Source organism: Lissotriton vulgaris, unplaced genomic scaffold, assembly GCF_964263255.1.
Source record: "Lissotriton vulgaris unplaced genomic scaffold, aLisVul1.2 SCAFFOLD_353, whole genome shotgun sequence".
NCBI classification, from domain to species: domain Eukaryota; kingdom Metazoa; phylum Chordata; class Amphibia; order Caudata; family Salamandridae; genus Lissotriton; species Lissotriton vulgaris.
In genome coordinates this window covers 1,276,817-1,299,767 of record NW_028244383.1, presented here as the reverse complement: position 1 = coordinate 1,299,767, position 22,951 = coordinate 1,276,817, and the positions used below count along the sequence as shown (strand labels likewise).

Here is a 22,951-nt window from a genome sequence, read left to right as displayed (position 1 = left end):
TAGCCCGGTTAGCAGTACAATGGGCCGGCAATGCTAACATATATAAGGATCACGTAGTAGCGCAGACATTTTTGAGTCTTCCTCCGGAAGAACAGCGTTTAGCTGGTATGTACATGATTCAACATCTCATCACATTGTACGAGAATCAGCATTCTGATCCAGGTCCCCTATATAAATTATTAGACGATTTACTCCTAGTAAGATGGAGAGGTCTAGGTACCGAATTAATTAATGCCATATTAGAACAACAACATAAATACGTGACTTTCCTGACTCCACATTTTATTCCTGTTCCACACCGAGAAAGAAAAACCTTTTACATAGATAGACAGAATCCCTTATGAGAGGTTCATCCCGTTAGAACTGACGAGGGTGCGTTTCAACGAGTATACGTGTACACTCCCTTGACGAAAATGGAATTATTGGAAATGAAAAAATTACTGCCCTGTCATGATAAAGATCCAGCAGGGTTCCACCGTGAATTCAAAGACATGCTCCGTATGGGGGAGTATACATATGCTGATACGATTAAAATGTTGAAAGTCCTGTTGCCTGCAGGCATTTACGAAAAACTCAAAGAAAAAGAATGGGAGGTGGGAGAGAAAAAGATTAACTGGACAGAATTAGAAAACGAGGATAATACACGAACTCCAGGTATTGGTCTCGGGGATAAAGTTAAAGAACTACCCGAGCTATTGATTCAGGTTTTACCGAGATTATTGATTACCAAAAAGGAAGATTGGGATGCCATTTCAGCCTGCAAACAGAAACAAGATGAAGACACTAGTGATTTCTATTCTAGATTTGAAAAATGTTTTATTATTAATAGTGGCCTAAAGACAAGTAGTGAATTGTATCCACATCTGTTTGTGACCAAATTAGTAGAGAATTCCTTACCCCAGATTAAAAATAGAGTACTGAAGGTTGAAAGTACCTGGCAAGCTAATAGCCCTTCCCAAATGTTACAAATGTTACAGTATCACCAGAACAGAATTAGAGAAGAACAGGAACACGAAAAGAGACGTATGAAAGACACGAAAATGAAAGTACTAGTTGCACAATCAGTTCCAGCCGCCGATGGTCAGAGAAAGGGCGCGGCACCTGTCAAGGGGAACTGCAACTACTGCAAGCAGCCAGGTCACTATATAAATGAATGTGCTGTCCTGAAACACAAAGATAGCTACAGGCAAGACGAAAGAAAGACCGCGTCCTCCTAGACAGGACCACATCCCGCAGAATACGCAATCTCCACAGAACGCACAACAGACAGTAGCTGTACCCCAACCAATAGCTGCCACACAACACGTCACGCAACAAATGTACCAGTATGCGCAATCAGACTACCCAGATTATCAACAGTACTCATGAAACAGCCTAGAGAGGGAGGTTGGCTTGCCCCTTATCGAGGTTCCTGTAGATCAAGAGGGTCCCTATGTGCATAGTCATGTATTAGGGAAAGATAGAAAATTTCTGATTGACACAGGGGCGAGCAGAACTACCATCAGTCATAACGAGGTTCCAGGGGCACCCCTCTCAGGCTCACAGAATATTTCCCTGGGATTTTCAGGAAAGCCTATTGTTAACGAAGTGTCAAAGCCAGTTTCCCTAGAAGTTGGTCCATTGTCCCGCACTACAGACTTATTGCTTACGAAATCGTGTCCAGAAAACTTGCTTGGTATAAAAACATTGAAAGAACTAGGAGCAGTGATTTGTTGTTCTCCGGAAGGAGTGAGATTGTTTTTACGTGATTTTAAAGGACATTATGTGTTGAGAGATTTTGATCCAAGACTTCAGAATGTACCACAGCATTTATGGGCGCAAGGTCCGACTGATGTAGGCTACATGCACATTACACCATACCGTGTCACACTCAAGCAAGGAGTTGTACTGCCACGAATCCGACAATACAAGTTACCACCTGAGGCTGTAGTGGCCTTACTGAAAATTGTTGACGAACTTATTGCACAAGGAGTGGTTGTAGAAACTGACTCCAACGTATGTAATTCTCCTATCATTCCGATTCTTAAACGAACTGATCCAAATGCACCACCGGTCTACAGACTAGTGATTGACCTCCGGGAATTGAATAAATGCATAATACCCCAGTACCCAGTGGTCCCAGACATTTCTTCCCTATTGACTGCCATTGATTCAGAATCAGCGTTCGTTACTGTAATTGATCTCAAGAACGCCTTCTTTAGTGTCCCCATCCATCCGGAAAGCCAGTATCTCTTCGGATTCTGTTTAAATGGCCGAAGCTTCAAATTTGCAAGGGCTCCTCAAGGGTTCACAGAAAGCCCTAGTATTTACAGTCAAGCACTGAAACGACGACTAGACAGTATTCACATGCCTAGTGACACTGCTCTGCTCCAATACGTTGATGATCTATTAATCACAGCGCGTACAGAACGAGATTGCGAACGTGCATCACTGACAGTCTTATACTTCCTGGCAGAAAAGGGGCACAAAGTGTCCCCTTCAAAGCTGCAATTCTGTGCCCAGCAAGTGGTATACCTTGGACACTTGCTGTCCAAGAGGGGTAGACAGTTGACACCTGACCGCATTCAGTTAATTGCACATCTTCCACAGCCCAAGACACAAAAGGAAGTACGGGCCTTCATTGGCCTCACTTCTTACTGCAGACAATGGATTCCCCAATATGCATATCTAGCTAAACCACTCATACAGTTGACAACACAGGAGGCAGCGACTTCGACTGTCCTCCCTTGGACTCAGGAACATACACTTGCTTTTGATTAACTGAAGAAAACTCTATGTCAAGCACCAGTTTTAGCGACACCATGTTACAGCAAACCTTTTACACTTTTTGTTACTGAACGCGATGGCACAGCATTATCTGTTCTCACACAAGATCAAGCAGAAAAACACAAGCCTTGTGCTTACTTTTCTAGTACATTGGATCCGGTGGCCCAGGCTCTGCCTGCGTGCCTAAAATCGGTTGCAGCAACAGCTCTAGCGATCAGACAAAGCGATTCCATAGTGTTAGGACATCCTCTGACAGTACAGGTTCCACACTCAGTGGAAGTTCTCTTAAACAGGACACAGACACAACACCTGACCATAGCAAGACTGACAGGATATGAATTGACACTGTTCCAGCCACACATAGAGATCAGGCGTTGTAACATATTAAACCCTGCTACACTTTTACCCGCAATCACGGCAGACCCTGCACCACATGACTGTGTGGAAGTGATTAACACAGTGACGAAGCCAAGACAAGACTTGACAGACATTGCATTACCGACCCAGACTTGACACTTTATGTGGACGGTTCATGTATGAGAACAAGCACAGGAGAGTTAGTGGCCGCATATGCAGTGACCACTGATACTGAAGTTTTAGAAACACAACGTATTGACACCTTGTCAGCTCAAGCAGCAGAGCTCATTGCTCTGACCCAAGCCTGCATACGAGCTAAGAACCTGAAAGTAAACATATACACAGATTCACAGTATGCATTCGGAGTCGTTCACGACTTCGGTGTTCTCTGGCAGGAGAGAGGTTTTCTGACCTCTCATGGAGCCACGATACAGCATGGTCCCCTCATTAAAGCTCTGTTAGATGCAATACACTTGCCTACAGAAATAGCCATCATGAAGTGCAAAGCACATTCTAAACTCACTGATACTATTTCCCAGGGTAATGACCTGGCAGATCGAACAGCCAAACTTACAGCACAGACTCATACAGACATTCCAACTGACGCGACAAAGACGGAAGTACCATCACTGACGAATTGTATGACAGTCAGGGATCCCTCACAAGATGTACTCGACATACAGACACATGCCACTCCAGACGAAATCAAGAAATGGACTGAACAAGGAGGGGTCCAGACAGATCAGGGATGGTTGACAAAGGGAAAAGCCACATGGTTTCTCCCCGACTCCATGGTTCAAGTTATCATTAATACAGCACATAGTCCAGCACACTTAGGAGAAAAAGCCATGTTAGACAGTATACAAACTATCTGGTTCAACAAACATTTACGTGCAGCAGCGAAACAGAAAGTACGTACCTGCATGATCTGTTGTCAGTTCAATCCAGGCAAAGGCATTCCCGTGGAACAAGGTGGATTTCATCCTCCTGACCACCCTTTTGAAGTCCTCCAGATGGATTATATTCAGATGGAAAGATGTCGAGGATTCAAGTATGTCCTTGTAGTTGTGTGTGCCCTATCCAGGTGGACAGAAGCGTACCCAGTCCCAGATTACACTGCTGAGACCACTGCCAAGCAGTTGGTCCGTGAATTCTTTCCGCGATACGGCTTGCCCCGTGTCGTGTACTCAGATAATGGACAGCCATTCTCTTCTGAATTAATGAAACAAGTATCTCTTCTGTTAGGGTACCAGTGGAAGTTCCATTGCGTACAACATCCAGAGGCAGCTGGTCTCGTCGAGAGACACAATCAGACTCTGAAAACACGACTAGCGAAGGTCTGTGCAGAAAAAGGTGTAGATTGGATGGTAGCCTTGCCGGTTGCCCTCTTTTACTTGCGTATGGTAGCTCATTCCAGAACCGGACTATCACCGTATGAGGTGATTTTCGGTAGACCGCCAAATATGTGGGGTACGCCTATGCCTAGAAAAATTACAGATGTTGACAGTAATATGCTGACAGATTACCTGGCTTCCTTGATGTCTGCACTACTCTCTTGTCGTTCACAGGTTGCCGCCGCTTTCCCAGACAACACCCAGGTTAAAGACCACGCCATCGTCCCTGGTGATCTGGTCCTGGTGAGAAATTTCGACCGGTCAAGCCCCCTGGAGCCGCGTTGGAAGTCACCGAAGCTTCTGCTACTGACGACAAGGACAGCTATTAAAGTGGAAGGACGAAAGGGCTGGATCCATGCCCATCACGTGAATCGATTTCATGGACTTGGCTCCGGAACGGATTCCAAAGACTGTTTTGCGAAAGCTTCTAAGAACAGTTCTGATACTGACATTAAACCCCCTTTTCTAGAAAAAACTCAGCAACAGGAGTTTAAAATGAAATTACGGTCTAGTAAGTCAGACAGCGTTTAATTGTTTAAGTCCCCCTCGGGTGAAGCGGTTAGACAGGTTCCTGACATGTATAAGACTATAGACCCAAATAGTGAGAGAGATAGGCAGAAAATAATGAAAGAAAAGTACTGCAAGAACTTACGCAGCAGATGCATAATAACCCTGATCATTATGTTTTCCTTAAGTGTTTCGATTATATGTGTAAGCTTGACGCTACATGTTTTCTTTCCTCCTCTTGATTCACATATACATTCTTCCTTCAACGACACTGTAGAGCACACTTTTAGCGACCTGCCACCCCACGAATTGTCCTATCGACTAGCACTGCGCAACAACACTTTTATCCGTATGTTACACCATTCTCACCAGACCAGCAATGTCACAAATTGCTGGGTATGTGGCCGACTCCCACCCTACCAGAAAATGAAGGGAGCTCTGCCTCTTTTTCCTTATCCGTTTTCATACAATGGTTCGTGCGGAGCATGGTTTGCTTTAATGTCATCACTAGACAGTAAGTCCACAGTTTATCAGGGCAATTGGATATGGGGAGACCTGAATACAGTTATGAATAAGGTATGTTTCCCAGACAAAGACGGTCTTCCCCAAAGGACAGGGACCGATCTAGAAAATGAAGTGTACGAATTAGGAAATTTTTCCCTCAACCTCATGATACTAAACGTCCAGTCCGAGACCAATACAGATTTACCGTTTATAACAGTCTTACCAGTGAAAGGTGAATTATGCGTTAGGAAAAATGGCTCAGTGCACCTAGGACACAGTGATTGTAATACTGTGGTCCAATTCAGTGAGAAAGGAAAATCTACTTTCAAAGCTTCCCGCCATTCCTATTTTATTTGTGGTCAGACAGCCTATATACGTCTGCCCTTAGACTGGGGTGGAACGTGTTATATTGCGTTCCTACTACCACCTGTTTTTCTAGCCCCGTCCCATTATCACAGAGACTCCCGACTTGTACATGTTAGACATAAGAGGTACCTTCCTCCAGTTATCGATTACACTGAGTCAGCATGGGACCAGTACAAAGATTATATTAAAGGATACTTCTGGTTCATAGGTCCCGTCCAAAATAGTAAAATAATACGCAGATTAACCAGAACTTTGGAAGCAGTAGTGAACGAGACTACTTCTGCCCTAGGTAACTTAACGGAAGAGCAGTCTTCTATGAGACTCGTTGTTCTTCAGAACCGCCTTGTTCTTGACGTCATCCTGGCCGATAGGGGCGGAGCTTGTAGAGTGATCGGCTCCAGTTGTTGTGTGTTTATTCCTAATAACGCACCATCAGTGTATGCAGCAATAACCAGGCTCCATAAGATAGCTCACGAGATGTACCAGAATCCTGGCACCTGGACCTGGTCCGGTTGGCTCTGGAGTGTGATATCAGCCTGGGGATGGAAAGTATTGTCATTCCTAGGAATAGTACTGCTCATACTATTCAGTTGCTGTCTCTGTCTGCAATGTGGCCCAGCGATTTGCGGCTTGTGTGCCACTGCTTGTATTCCCCGTCCACGTTCACGTTCCCGTGCTCGAATGAATAAAGATGAGCAAATGATGTTATATGAACAGATAGATGGTCTCATGAAAATAGATATATCCTAAAGGGCGCAGTAGGGGACAAGGAGGGAATGAGGAAACAGAAATTTTTGGTAGTCAGTGTGTCCCCCCCTCGCACCCTATCCATGTACCTATGCCCCATGTATGTCCCTGTTATCATGTAATTCCCTTCCCATACCTGTCATGATAATGCCCCTGCATTTCCGTCCAATGTTAGCATGTCAGTTATTAGGCCTTCCATGTATGTAATGTTAATTCCGCTCTGAGGCCTACGTTTCCAATGCATTTACATGGTGCACTTTTAAATATCGCGAAGCACACGTTTTTGTGCTCCAGCCGAGCCAGGCCCTGAATTCGGGCTCCGAGCCTCTTTTCTGTCTCTGAAACACTGCAGTTTAGGTATGCATCCCTGACCTCTACCTTACTCCCTGCCCAGCCGAGCGGTGCCCGGCCTGGCCTGCCTGCCTGCCAAGACGGTATTTTGCCTACAGTTATCTGCTCAGCCTCCGCGAAAACACATTCCAGTCTAGTGAAATAGGTAAACATATTTCCGCCTGCAGAGCATAGGGCCCAGCCTTCCTGTCTCCATGCAAGTGATTTACTGAACCCGTTGCCATAGTATGCCCATGACCCCGCGCATTTCACGAAGAAATATATGCACACACTAGCATTTAGTGATGAACGGCCTCTGCTCGAGAGACTTTTACTTCAGACAATACATCATCCAAACACAAGATATCAGATATGTCAAAGGTGCAGGTCGTTCTGACATCCCAGACTCCAGACTCCTCTACTAGTGCTAAAGTCAACCCCCCCAGCTTTCCCCAGTTACACGTCAATCTCACGTCATGATCAGTTACGCGCACATGCAGGGTAAAGGTTTCTGCTGACCCTGCAGACTTTCTCTATGCATCCACCCACCTATGACACTTCTATGACTCACCAAGTGCACACCCTTGTGTACGCCCCCTTACACGCCTCTTTTACGCCCATATGTTCTTATCTCTCTCTACTTTTACTTGTTACGCCTACTGTATTCATTACAATTGTATGGTTTTACTATATATAATGTGTGATGTTAATAAAACGTTAGATATCCCTTCCTGAACCTTAGTGGTGATGGAACCCGATTCTCAGTGACTCGAGTCATCTTAATTAAAGCCCGTATGACTCAGATACCACGGACTCTGCCTCTCATTTAATGAGCTATTCTTATTGTTATTAATGTATGGAAAAACAGTCCCGGTAATTTTATTTACCACAATACAACTTACTGTTCTTTATGATCACCACTCTGTTGAGATTCCAAATGCACGAATCCTCGGTTTCGATAGCATTGGTCAATAAGTTATTCACTCTGTCTTTTTCCTTTAAACAAAGTGGAAGTTTTCCTTCCAACGGGAGCTCTGATCATCACTAAATCACCCACTTTGACAGAAGTTACCTTCACTGCTTTTCTTAGATCATAGTTCCTTTTACGTGCCTTTATTATTTCATTCTCTTTGACCTCCCAATCACTAAAAGAGGCTTTTACATCTCTTTTAGATTCTTTGTCATTAATCTAGAAACGAGCAACTAAAGTATTAGCACATCTTCCTTTAAGTAATTCAAAAGGAGTTCGACCAGTTGTGGCTCTGTAAATTTCAACTTTCCTGATGACTTCCTTTTTCCAATCTATACTATTTTGTTTGGCTAAGTCAACGGTCTCCTTTAAAACACTGTTGAAGCGTTCCACCATACCATTGCTCTCTGGATGATATAGAGTACACTTTTTGTGTTTGATGGAATACTTCAAGAAAAACTCCTCAATTTCACTGGAGACCAATTGTGAACCATTATCGGTCAATTAAGAACCAGGCAACCCTTCTCTTCAAAAACCTCCTTAAGGATCTCTATCACATGAATGGCATCTATGCGCCTGGTGATTATTACTTCTGGCCACCTGGAAAGAAGATTGATTAACACAAAGACGAAACTCTCACAACCATTTCCAAAAATTGGACCTAAAATATCAAAGGCCAACTCTTCCCATTGTTTATTTGGCCTTTCCTTAATTATCATGGGTTGGACCCTAGGTTTCTGACACTTTTCCCTCATGCAACAAAGTATGCAATACCTCACTAGGCGCTCTACCTGCAAGCCCATTCCTGGCCACGAATAAGTAAGTCTTAATCTTTCCTTAGTCTTAGCCATCCCAAGATGACCTTCATGTGCCATCTCAAGAAGTTATTCACAAAGTAAAGTTGGTGGAATTAATCTGGTTCCCCTAAAAATAAGGCCTTCACTCTCAGCTAATTCATCCTTACAAATCAATATTTTTCACAGTTCCCTTTAACCTTCTTGACCTATCCATTTTTGAGTAAACAGGTTAACTCAAGAAATTCCTTATCTTTTGCACATTCTTCTCGCCATTTATTTCCCTTTATTCCACCAACCTCAATGGTACATACCCATTCATCGATATAATCTTCCTCAGCTTCACCTTTATCATCACTTTGTACCACTAATCTTGACAAGGCATCAGCAACACTATTCCTAGCACCATGTAAATACTCAACTTTAAAATTGTAACCCTGAAGAGCTACAATCCATTTGGAAATCCTTCCAGAGATTGCGTCAATATGTTTTTTGTTAAATACTTGACACAGTTGCTTATGATCCATCCGTAACTCAAATTTCACACCCCACAGCAAGTTCATGAGCTTTTTTTTGACCCAATGAAGAACTAGAGCTTCTCTTTCAATTACAGAATATATTAGTTCTGAACCTCTGAGCCCACGTGATAAGAACAAAATGACATTCTCAATCACCGTCCTTTTATTGCAACACACCACCCAAACCTTTCATGCTGGCATCAGTAATAAGGATGGTTCTTTAAGTGGGATCAACCTTTTAACTTGGGAGTGTTCTTGAGCATTTTCTTAACTGTCAACAATTCCTTTTCACACTCATCCGACCATACAAAATTGACACCCTTGCATCACAATTTCCGCATGTTCACACTTATCCCTGCAAAGTTCTTCATGAATTTGTTATATATTCTGACATTCCAAGAAACGTACTTAGTTCCTCCTTGTGGATGGTGAAGCTAGGTCCTGAATGGTATTTACAAGTGCAGCTTTAGGCTGAACACCTTGACCTGTAATTGGGTGTCCCGGATAATCTACAGATGACTTTTTGAAATTTCATTTATCAATCCTTACAGTTGAATTGTATTCCTTAAACTTACTGAAGACTTCCCTGAGTATCAAATCATGTTCCTAATCATTTCTTTCATAAATTAACACTTCATCTTGATACATTTTTACCCCGTGACCTCTTTTTAAAACATTTTCCAAGGCTCTCTGAAATACAGATGCCGCAGACACCAGACCAAATGGCGTTATAACGGCTTTGAGTAGTTTTATAGTGTTAACAAGTTTACTTATTAAGAATTGTCTCGGGAATTATGGTAATTTGTGCCCCTGAATCAAACAAAACTTTGGTAAACTCTCCTTCCACTTCTATTATATCCAAAGGGCCTTTCTTACGATGATCTGATATTTGCGAAACAACTTGTCCGCAATGGCAATCAGATTCATTCTCACTACCACTACTGCTGTTGTCTGCATGAAGCGGTACAAAAGGGGGTGGTGATGGACGGAGAATCTGAACCAATCAAACACTCACACCCAGTCAACAGATCTGGGTTTAATCTATCACCGTTCTTTAGACCACTCTGCCACCCCAGTTCAGACATGGCCATATGCAAATCAGTCTGACCCTGTGCTTCATGGGAACAGTCCCGCCGAACTGCCAAGCCATGCCTTCCCTGGACCGGAAACAAGCTTCCTAGGACCGGTTTCTGGCATTACAGCCGTCTTCAGCCAGGCTTGCTTGAATCCAGTGGCAAAGTGAGCACAGGACTCACGTCTGAGCATACCCTGCCAACTAAGGGCAAACAAAAGCGGTACAAAAGGGGGTGGTGATGGACGGAGCATCTGAATCAATCAAACACTGACACCCAGTCAACAGATCTGGGTTTAATCCATCATCGTTCTTTAGCCCACTCTGCCACCCCAGTTCAGACATGGCCATAGGCAAATCAGTCTGACCCTGTGCCTCATGGGAACAGTCCAGCCCGAACTGCCAAGCCATGCCTTCCCTGGGCCAGATCTGCCACTGGATTCAAGCAAGCCTGGTTCAGATGCACCGCTCTGTCCCACCTAATCAATAATAATTCAAAGGATTGCTGTTCATATCATTTTAATCGTCCTGCCTAATTGTGGAAGAGATGAGACGATGCAGAAGTAGTAGGCAAACAATGTAATACATTCAGTCCCTGCAATTCTTACGTTTTGGGTGTGATTACATGTCCATCATACAATATATCCTAAGGAGACACATCACACAAGAACAATACCCTCTGAAATAATGAGATGCCATGGAATGCAGTAAAAGGCAGAGGATCAGGATGGTTATAATCCAGCTTGCCTAACAACAGTGGGTCACTCTTGTTGTGTCCTGTGCTCTATGTAAGCACAACGAGCTACATAGTCATCATGGCAGGGTCTGTAATTCACCACTGGTGACAAACACAACAGACATCCGGCAACAGTACCAAGAAAAGAAACAATACCTACAAGCAGGGCATGTGTGTGTGTGTCAGATATTGTTGAGGATGGGATCTACTAAATAATCCATAAATATAGGGCATGCTGTGGAAGTGGTCTAGGGTGGTATAGTGCAGTCAGTCTCCTCCAGATCTCCTGTTGGAACCACAGGAGTGCATTGTTGCTGCTGTATCCCCTGCAGAAAGAAAGAGGGATCATATTTATGCTCACTTTACAACACTGGAAGCACAAGGATGCATTTTCTTGGTGAACTCACACCGATGGACTGATCACCAAGGTGAAGTGGTATTTTGAGTATTATGCCAGATTATTCATGTGCACCAGGAGAGGTTGCATATAGAGATATAAAATTAAAATAACAAAACACTATTTTCTGTTATGAATGTGGTACAGATCATTACAACATTTGCAGAAAAATAACTGAGCATTTCTGGGCATTGTTAATCAGTTGAATAAACATGTAAAGTGCCCAACATTTATAGTACAAGAAAAGGTTGAACAAGTATTCTAAAAAGCAGTACAAAAATAAGAAGGGGGCATATTATCAGGAAAGCTCGATACATTATCGCCGCTTTTATCGGCAGGAAACTGCTGATAAAGCGGCGATAATGGGCTTGATAATATGCTATATGGAATTCCAATCAAAGCCCATGTTAGATGTCTTCATATCTAACATGGGTTTCGATTGGAATTCCATATAGCATATTATCAAGCCCATTATCGCCACTTTATCAGCAGTTTCCTGCCGATAAAAGCGGCGAGAATGTATTTAGCTTTCTTGATAACATGCCCCTAGGTTCCTTAGATAATCTCCATAAAATGATCTGGGTGATTTCCCTAAAATCTTGTCTAGGTTGCCTTTAACAGTTAGCAAAGTCTATTAAATGCTAATCTCCGGTTTTGGATACCTTGGAACTGGGATTCTTTCCTAAATAGAGAAATAATTAATGTAACAGCATTACTAATGAGTGATAATTGTCTGTTTGTTTTTTCTACAGGTGAAGCTGTGAAACAGTATATTTCGATGGGATGCGCTTCTCAAGATTTCTGTCAATTATTCTGCATTGTTGAAACACAACCCCACGCTTATGATTTACAGTGCTCACCTGCCAAGAAGCTGGGAGACCATTCGTCACACCTTGACGCAGTAATGCCCCAGCTTGGTCGTTGTCAGTAGTTGTTACAAGTACCTGACTTGCAGAGTCTGGGCTTGTGAAGTGTAACACTGTAAGAAAGAAGCAGATGAACTCATGCCAGCCTCCCTGGGCATACACATGGGCAATGTGCTTAGTACTGTTTGGTCTGTTTACTGACCACCCACCTCCATATTTTGCCATCTTTGGTTCCTGGGTGTATGAGAGGGTTTCATCTGCATCATACATTGAGTGATCTAAGCCCAGGCCCTTCAAACACCCATATACATTGGCTCATGATCAGAGAAGGTGCTCCTCCAGATAAGCTACTAATAATGACTTCATCTGTACCCATGGAGGAAACTGAAATCGAGTGTCACCTCTCTATTGTAAATAACATCACTCAAAATATTATCATACAGTCAATGTATATCCTGCCAATATATATATAAATGCATATTGCATATCAAGTCCCTGTGATGAGATGCGATACACAAAGAGTGTAACACACTGCTGCATGCTCAAACCCTGGCTGACTTTGAATGTATGACTCCTTCAGTTGTACCACTTCCTTTCCACCACCAAGGGCTGTTTAAATATTCATTTCAAAGAATTTTATTTCATAAAGAAGCAAAAGAAGATACAGAATACAAATAAAAGTGATACAATTGATACCAGATAAAAAGCAATCAGAGGCTGAAATTCAAAAATAAATCATAGGAAATGCATCCCTAAACAAAAGTAGCCTGCCAAAAACAGAAAAATGAATTAGTTAAGGGGAAGTAAGTATCTTAGACAGAATCTACAATCAAGAGTATCACTATCAGCTGGTATAATCAGGGTAAGGGAGGGAAAGAAAAAAGAAAGAAGAAAGAAAGAGAGAAAGAGGGAAAAGATGGAAAAGGAGAGAAGACAGGAAAGGAAGAGAAGAAGGAAGGAGAGAAGGATTTCCAACGGACTAACCCGACAAACAAGACGCCATTCAACCAGACAAATCGAAAGGATATTGGTCAACCAACCCCTTTGATGACAAATCCATGTAGTTATCCAAAGCATCCCAAACCCCACTAGAAATAGATGGAGAGAGGTGAGCATGATCGACCGAAGTGTGAGCACTTCGTAAAAAGGAAACCCAAGCCCACCAAGTATGATAAGAAACAGAGGAAAAGGATTTCCATTCCATAAGAATGACTTTCACTGCAATAGTCAATAGGAGATCCAACAACTGTAATTCCATGGGATCCAAGGGGAGAGGAACAGGGGCAGCTAATGGACCTAATAGAATTAATGGAAAAGAGAGTTGGAACTTAATACCAAAGATGAGCATGAGGTGTTTATGAATGAGGTCCCAAAATGGTTGGAGGAGGGAGCATTCAAAAAACATATGCGGAAAATCACCCGTCAATAAGCCACAGCTCCAACATAAGTTATCTTCTTTGAGATTGAGCGAGTGTAAACGAACAGGAGTCCAATGAAGAAGGTTGGCGGAAAAAAATTTAGATTGCATTAACGATGGGGCGATTTTATTGCGAAGAGAAAGTTTACCAATCAGCTGCCAGGTGTCTGAAGAAATATGATCCGTAACTCCATGATCAAAATGGTGCAACGATTTTTGTTGAGCAACCGTATGCGTAGGTAATGAAACAGATGATAAAAATGTATAGATTTTGGAGGCTACGTGACCAGATTTAGTCCATATTTGAAAGAGATTAATCGTAGGAGAAGTAGGATGAAGACGCACCTTAGCAAGTGCTACTTTGATTTTGAGAAAAGTATAAAAATCCAAATTAGTTAAAGAATGTTGTTGAGCCAAGGCGGAAAAAGGTAGTGGCTCATTATTTGAACCATAAAGATGTTTAACAATCGAGATCCCCTTAGCTAGGGCTGTTTAATTATTAACACATCTGTGCCTGAACCAGAGAGACAAGGTGTCACATCCCATTTGAGATGCAGATGGAAATTTTGGATCAGCCACTGGGGCCCGACCTTGAGTTCATCCTTCTTCCTTTCTACATTGAAGGCCCTCAGTGACCACTCACTGGAGAGTCCCAACTATCCAATCATCTTCTGTCAGTGAGACCTTACCAGGTGCTCCCAGCCATTCCTGCCTTGCTTCTATTTCTTGGCCTTAGAAGTGAACACCTCTTTGAATATCAGACTATGGAAAATATCTACCACGTTGTGTTGATGATGTGGAAAAAGAAGAATGCAGATTAATGTGCTTATATCCGCAATTGTAAAATGTTCTGTAATCCTGAAATTGGTCAGCTTTATGCGGTAGCAGAACCCATAGCATAAAAATGGAGACCTGCTTTATAATTTAAATTGAAAAAATGATTAAACTTTAGTTTACACTGCTGCAGCTACTATGAGTCTGCGTATTTTATAGATAGCTGTTGGTTGTGTGTTTGATGGGAGAGGTGCTGTAAAAGGAATAATGGTAAATACACCTATATAGAACATTTAATGTCAAAGACAGGATGAAACATCAATGCTATGAATGAAATGCCCACAGGAGTCGTATATACTAAACCTCTGATGGAACCCTCAGTGACATAGAACCAAGGCAGATGCCATGGCTGCCATGACTGTGAAAATCAATAGTGGACAAGTTGGACCAAAGTGAAGTTCAGGACTGTGGGCCCTATTCACAGAATTAACTTAAGACAAAATCCTAAACGTACTACTTATGTATTCACAGAACATACTTACTACTTTTGGTATTCACAGAATGCACTTACTACTTTTGGTATTCACAGAATGAATTTAAGACTACACTACGTCCACACTCGGGCTGGAGATTTTGGCCCAGTGGCGGATGTTCGGGCCCAGAGGTGGAGATTCCGGCCCGAAGGTGGAGATTCCATCCGGTGGCTGACGCAAAGTTAGTAGTCGTAAATCCATTCTGTGAATACCAAAAGTAGCAAGTGCATTATAATAATACCAAAAGTAGTAAGTACGTTCTGTGAATGCCAAAAGTAGTAAGTTTAGGATTTTGCCTTAAGTTGGTTCTGTGAATCAGGCCCAGTATCTCAAGTATATTGTGGAAGTCTGGGTCTACCGTTAGCTGATTAGGCTTTAACATTTTGAAGCTGCTCCGAGAAATACGCATTTAAAACCCACTTTAAAGCTCTTTATCATGATTGGGGATATAAAAAGATATTTACTAGGTCTGATGTTGACCTATAACAAAAAAAAAAAAACTTCCTTGCAGAAAAAGAGGCACCTTATGTAAAGAAGTCTTACCCACCTGTGGTACACATTGGTAATAGTGGAGAATCAGAAAGCAAATAAAGATGAAAATATTTATATTCTCTTTTCTACCATAAAATGATCAAAATAAATGCTCCCCAGATCAGGAATCCAATGACCTGGAAGACTTAAAGTGCTCTTTTCAATTTCAAATTAACATTGCTTCTGGATTTTTGGGAGGGGAGGGTGCTGCTGCTGCCCCTGTGTTGCCCTGAACACAAAAACAATGTGCCTGCAGTGCTCCTAGTCCCCGTGCACCACCACAGTCCAAATATGCATATTTTTATATAACACTGCAGAGGATTCTGGGATGCCCTTATGCTCTCAGGTCCTTTGTAAGAAAGTGTATTATTAACTGGGGTGGGCAGTCGCCCTCTGTTAGGAATAATAATACCAACTGCCAGGGTGTACTGGAGGAGTCACCATGATTAACATGAGCTCAAACCCCTGGTAGCAATGACACAGAACAGACAGGGTACATCTAGGGACATGCATACATTATTTGTGCAGTACTGAAACAGTAATAAAGTTAAAATACCAAACAATGTGAAACCCAAATAGAATTTTAAAAAAATAAGTACATATTTAAAAGGAAAATGTCAACAAAATGACCAAAATCAAATAAGGAGAATCAGAGGAATGAAACTTCAAAAGCTTAAGTACAATTTAGTGGCAATATTATTCTAAGGTGCACCAGGACATAAGCAAACTTAATTGCTCACCAAAATGGACCTCAAGGTTAAGTACAAAATGGAAACCACAGTTTCTCAGCGGGGCATGGCATCACACTTTATCACGAAATGTTTCACTTAAGTTGGAGAGGAACAAGAAAGGTCGAATTAAGTTGGTGAATTTGTAGTTAAAACTCTAATCAGGAAACATTTTAATTTTACATTTATATAATTTTTGTATGGTTTCTTTGGTAAATCTGTGAAGTCCAGATTTCTACATTAGGATAATGTGGCCTATTCATCATAGTTTTTTGTTGCCCTTGTGCAACGCAATTGGCTGAAAGTGCAATCCATAACCTAGAATGATAGTTGCCATGTTACATTTGCACCTTGTGTGCCTCATTGTGGCTTGGTGAATGTGGAGGAACACTGCCTTGCATTATTGTGCCCCAGGGAGCAGTTCTTTGGGTGGAGCGGGGCTATTCCCACACATCCACCCATGGATCTCTGTGAAATCACAGATTGCGTCAAAATGTTGAGTGCCCCCTGGAGAGGGATAGCAAGGATAAATAACTTTATATCTCCATGTTTCTTCCTCCTTCTTTATTAGTTTTATTTTGGAGCATACTTAGAAAGAGGAAACATCATCAGAAGATTATGTTTTGTGGAAGAAAATGTCCCTTCCTGCACAAAAACAATCCTGCTTACAATGCAGGTCAAACTTGCACCATGGTGCAAGGCAGCACTTTGTGTGCAAGGACAGGCAGACTTTAGGAATGTTGTATAATGTGAAATATGGCACTTTCCTGCCCACTCCCTTCATGCAGTGCAGCAGGTGGTTGCTGTCTTGCATTGTGTGAACGCTTTTTTGGGTGGTATAATTCTTGTAGCAGGCATGGCATGCTGAATTCTAATGAGCTTCTTATCACTATGGTTCCACTGAAAAATATGTACTTCTGCAAAGAAGCTCCAAGCCATACAAATCTGTTTCTTTAGCCACGGAGCTTGTGTTGAATTCACTGCAGTTATTGGTCTCTGTCATCCGGAAGTCCTTTTTTACCTTCAACTATTCACATATGAGTGTATGACGAAGCATTAGAGAGTGGTTCCCTCTCGCCAACAATGCATGAGACAATTATTACATTACTGCTTAAACCAGGCAAGTCTCCTCTGAAATCCCAATCCTAAAGGCTACTCTCAGTATTAAACATGATAAAAAAATTCTTGCCAAAATACTGGCTATTCGATTGGCATTTCTCGTTGACACCACGCAATGCCCTTTTCAGGCTGGTTTTTAACCAGGTTCATCTACGACACTGGATGTACACACAATTTTTTCAGTAATAAATCAAATGGAGTCTACCTTGCCGGCAGTCGTGATGATGCTAGATGCCAAAAAGTCCTTCAATTCTTTAGAATTCCCCTTTATAAACGCAGTTATGCAAAAACTGGGAATCCCTATTTGCTTTTTAAACTTAGTTTGCTTATTATATTCCATTCCTGTTGCTCAAATCAATATAAATGGACTGATCACACCGCAATTTCGCTTGACTCTGGGCACCAGGCAGGGGTGTCTGCTCTCGCCCCTAATACCCATTGCATCCTTTTATGCAGATGACTTGGGCATAGATTCATCCACCGAAATTGCAATCGCAATAGCTTTGAAACAGCAATTGCGATTGCAATTTCAGCTTCCGCAATTCATGAAGCAAAAACCCACCAATTTGCGAATTCGCAAACAGAAATTCGCAGAATCAATGTGGACCCCCCTCATCGAATCTGTAATAGTGATTTTCCACTAATTCTGCAAATTAATTTGCGAATTCGCAAATAAATCGCTAATAGAATTCATCAAACATCGCAAATTGCGAAAAAAAACAAAATCGCAAAAAAGCGAGTCACAATTGAAGGAGTCAAACCAGGTGGTAACCATGAAGTTCAATTGGGGGGGGGGGGGGGGGGGGGGGAAACATTTCAAAAAGGAACAATGGGCGGAGCAAAACAAACACACCTAAGGTGACACAGTAGTAGCATGAGTACATTCACAATGCCAGGTCTATACATCGTGGCAAGGCGGCTGAGGCTCCAGCGCGCAGCCCGCAACCAACGCAGGATTTAGGAGCGCATCTTCCGGCAGCTGATATCACTCCTGGGCCAGACTGAAGAGGAGACATACTCCAAATACCGGCTAAATGGGGCAATGATTCACAAGCTCATCAGAGACCTTGACCCCCTGATGCAGCACCCAACAAGGAGGGCCAATGCCGTGCCCACCCATGTCCAGGTCCTGTGCTGCCTGCACCTCCTGGCCTCCGGAAGCTTCCAGAGGATAGTCGCATATGCAGGGGGGATCTCCCAGAGCACTCTGTCTCGCTGCCTATGGTGTTTCCTGGATGCCATGCTGACCCAGATACACCACTACATAACCTTCCCAACCACCCAACAGGACTTAAATCAAACAAAGCTTGCCTTCTACAACATTGCGCATTTTCCCCATGTAATTGGATGCATTCACTGTACCCACATCCACATTTGCCCACCCGCTGAGACAGAGTACATGTACCGGAACCACAAGTCCTACCACTCACTGAACATCCAGATGGTCTGCAATGCAAAGACAATCATCACTGACATAGTGGCCAAATACCCGGGGAGCACGCATGATTCCTTCATCTTCCGGCACTGTGGCATACACACCTGCTTGGCAAGGGGTGACTATGGTGAAGGACACCTCCTAGGTAAGTACACATGCCCACATACAGTACGTCGAGACCATGTAGCTGCGCAAAACAGGCACTGACCCTCTGCTCCTTCTATTCAGGTGACAGCGCCTACGGCCTCCGTGAGTACCTCCTCACCCCATACCTCAACCCTGCCACACCACAGGAACTAGAAATTGCATTAAACGGACATTTGGGCTGTTAAAGAGCCGATTCCGCATCCTACATAAGACTGGTGGGGCCCTCAAATACCAGCCTGAGGTCTGCTGCCGCATTGTGGCCGTATGTGCCATACTCCACAATATTGCTACCAAGCGGAGGATACCTGTGGAGATCTCTGGCAGTGAGTCGGAGGGGGACAACCGCCCACCTGCACATGTGCATCATGCACGCGGGGAGAATCCTGCAGAAGGACACAGGTGCCGCAACCAAATCACAATGAACTATTTCTAGTGCACCCATACCCTCACACAACACTGCACTCATGCATGCCAAATGTAATAATGACATGAGTCGGATTCACGTTTGAAATAAATTCTTATTGTTATTTTCACAATAATATGTCTTTCTATTCTGATTTCACAATACATGACAACTGTATTTCCTCATACAGCCCCATGAGAGCGAAGCAGGCGTGCTTGTCTTAACAGCATGGCACTGCTGCTAGAGAGTAGAATCAACAATTTCCCTTGGCTAGATTTGATGAAACTTAATCACAAATACTGATCTTGGACACAAGACTGAACTAGGTGAAAGTACAAACATAAACAACTTTCTGTATAAAACTATATAGTATTTTATTAAAACAATCTTATTGTCAATTTAAAAAACACATACACAAAATATAAAAATAGAGTTTGAAAACTCTTTACACAACTCATAAAAACATCACCACATATTTGTACTATAATTCACACACAACACTTATGTAGACAGCATTAATACAAAAGTACATTGGAAGGAAACCTGCTCTAATTTATACAGTATGAGAACGAGGAATGGGGGAGAGAAGGGAAACAAACACAGACATTAACGATTTGTCATACAGTATTGCACATTAAGTCCCACATTTAACTCAAACCAAGACTTGACTTATTTTCATTGTTCTTGGGGCGAGTTCGGTTGTTTAATTGTGCACAGATATGCGTTGACGCGTTTCGATGGACTCATTAGATGTATGCCATCTTTATCTGTTCTCTCCTATATTGGCACTGGATGGTTGCCTTTACATGGAAATCCTGTTGGTAGATATATTTGGATCAATGGGGTGAGTAACAGGAATGAGGGACAATTAAGAACAGAAGCCCACATATTGGTAGGACTGGAATTTTAGAGTAACAGTAATGCCTCAACCCAAGTGTGTGTACATACATTGCAACACTGCTAGAAAAATGTGGATGGGCTGATAAATGTTTTAAAACCTTAAAATTCCAAAATGTATAACAACGGTGAACGCCCAAAGAGTAGTATGATGAATAAGGTGTACTGAATAATGACAGTAGCAATTACCTGCCATGCATTGATCCAAATATATCTACCAACAGGATTTCCATGTAAAGGCAACCATCCAGTGCCAATATAGGAGAGAACAGATAAAGATGGCATACATCTAATGAGTCCATCGAAACGCGTCGACGCATATCTGTGCACAATTAAACAACCGAACTCGCCCCAAGAACAATGAAAATAAGTCAAGTCTGGGTTTGAGTTACATGTGGGACTTAATGTGCAATACTGTATGACAAATCGTTAATGTCTGTGTTTGTTTCCCTTCTCTCCCCCATTCCTCGTTCTCATACTGTATAAATTAGAGCAGGTTTCCTTCCAATGTACTTTTGTATTAATGCTGTCTACATAAGTGTTGTGTGTGAATTATAGTACAAATATGTGGTGATGTTTTTATGAGTTGTGTAAAGAGTTTTCAAACTCTATTTTTATATTTTGTGTATGTGTTTTTTAAATTGACCATAAGATTGTTTTAATAAAATACTATATAGTTTTATACAGAAAATTGTTTTTGTTTGTACTTTCACCTAGTTGAGTCTTGTGTCCAAGATCAGTATTTGGGCTTAAGTTCTCATCAAATCTAGCCAAGGGAAATTGTTGATTCTACTGTTTAGCAGTAACCTATTCCCCTGGTCTTCAAGGGGTCTCTCTCAACTTTTTCTAACTGCTGCTAGAGTACATAGAATCACTGGCGCCTCCTGCCGGACACACCCGGTCGCCTCTCCACCTCCTCCTCACCAGTATCGGCCTGTGATGCTGCACTGGGCCTGGTGCCGCGGCGGCGTATGGTTACCACCAGCACAGACAGGCTGCTGAGACTTGATGTGCCCTCACTGGCATCACCCCCCCCCCATGCTTGGCCATGGCCACATGCCTGCTGATTCTGGACATCTGTTGTGACCTGTTCCAGGGCCCTGGTGAAGTCCTGGCAGCATTGAACCATCTGAATTTGCATCGCCAGGGACCGGCGCGAAAGTTGGGAGGTCGGATTACCAATCAGATGGTTGGATCTGGTATATGCTGACAGGCGGGTCAGCAGCTGGCGGTGGCAGCGGCGGGTGATGTCCTGCTGTGACACCATGATCTGGCTGTTCTCCCTGACTGCAGCCGTCAGCACCTGCACGCTTTCCGTGAGCTGGGTCACGTTGCGCGCTGTCTTATTAAGCTGCAGCTGCATGGCTGCCATGTGCCGTGCCTGCTTTTGGTGGACAGCAAGCATCCGGCGTTCTATGCCCAGCCCAGAATCTCAGACATGAACCCCCCTGCTAGCGCGTGTTGACACGTTGGGCTGCTGCCTCATCAGTCCGCTGGACTGCGAACGCACAGTGGCTGTGCGCCGTGTCTGCCTCCTGGGTGGTGGTGTGGCCTGTACCACTGCCATGGGTATCACATGGGGTGATTGCTGTCCTCCTGTGGCTGCAGGAGTGGCCCTGTCCACATGGGGAGGTGGTGGTACTGGTGTACTGGTGCTGGTGATTGTGATGGTCCAGGTCGTGGGGCAGGATGGCCCTCTCCCTTGGTGTCCTCAGGGTTCTCCTCAATCTGGAGTGCCTCGCTGTCTGTGCTGGGTTGTTCTGAGGCACCTGTGATGTAAATGGGTGCATGATTAATGATATGTATCTTGCACATGGGATATTGCAACATGCATGCAGGCTTGCATTCCCAAACTGGCTCTAGGGATATGTTTCACTTGACAGGTCTGGCTGTGTGGGGCTATCTGGGAAATATTGTCACACTACAGGTCCCACAATGCAATATGGCATTTCAGGTGTACATGGCCTGCATTACTGGGGTTAGCAAATGGCTAGCTCTGGAGGCATGGGCATTGTTAGGGGACGGGGTCGCAGTTGCATGGCACTTACCTTGGAATGGTTGGGTGTGTCGGGAGGTGTCCAGCCGGGTGACCCCCATGCAGGCTGCAGGGTTGAGTGTATCCTCCACCAGGTCTTCAAGTGGATTGTTGGATGCAACTGTGGGGTCTCCTCCTCCGGTGGCATGTTGCTCCCCCAGCCTCTCAGCAATGCGTTCTTTGGCACAACCTCTGAGGTCGTACCACCTCTTTTTCAGCTCATCAATGGAGCGCTGGGTCACTCCAACAGAGTTCACCATGGACCAGATGCGCTGCCAAATGCGCCTCTTGTCGGCTTCAGGCACCTTCCGGGATTTCTTGCCAAACAGCCTGTCATGGTCCCTGCTTACACCCTCGATGAGGAACTCCAACTCCTGTTCAGAAAATTGTATTTTGCGCTTTCTGCCAGGTGCACTGCTTCCTGCTGCTTCCTGGGACATTCTGTTTTGGTGTGTGTGTCCGGTTGTGGTGCTGCAGGATGTGTCTTGTGGAGCTCTGGGCTGTGCTTCTTCCATTCTCAGGCTCTGTGTTCTGAATGAGTGAGGGAACTGCCTACTTCCTGGTTGTGATGTCATCATTGTGCTCGAAATGCGACTTCCCTTTTTTGC

The 22,951-nt window shown here is 43.4% G+C and overlaps 1 long non-coding RNA gene across 1 annotated transcript in view; it reads right to left on the bottom strand.

The window, feature by feature from the left end:
• Positions 1 to 10,740: 10,740 nt before the first annotated feature.
• LOC147667580 (uncharacterized) overlaps positions 10,741 to 22,951 on the bottom strand; it is a 79,790-nt gene continuing 67,579 nt past the window's right edge. Inside the window, exons 3-4 of the long non-coding RNA XR_015304164.1 lie at positions 12,319 to 12,437; positions 10,741 to 11,387 (exon numbers count right to left, since the gene is read on the bottom strand). This is a non-coding gene — a long non-coding RNA (uncharacterized LOC147667580). The remainder of the gene's footprint in view (positions 11,388 to 12,318; positions 12,438 to 22,951) is intronic.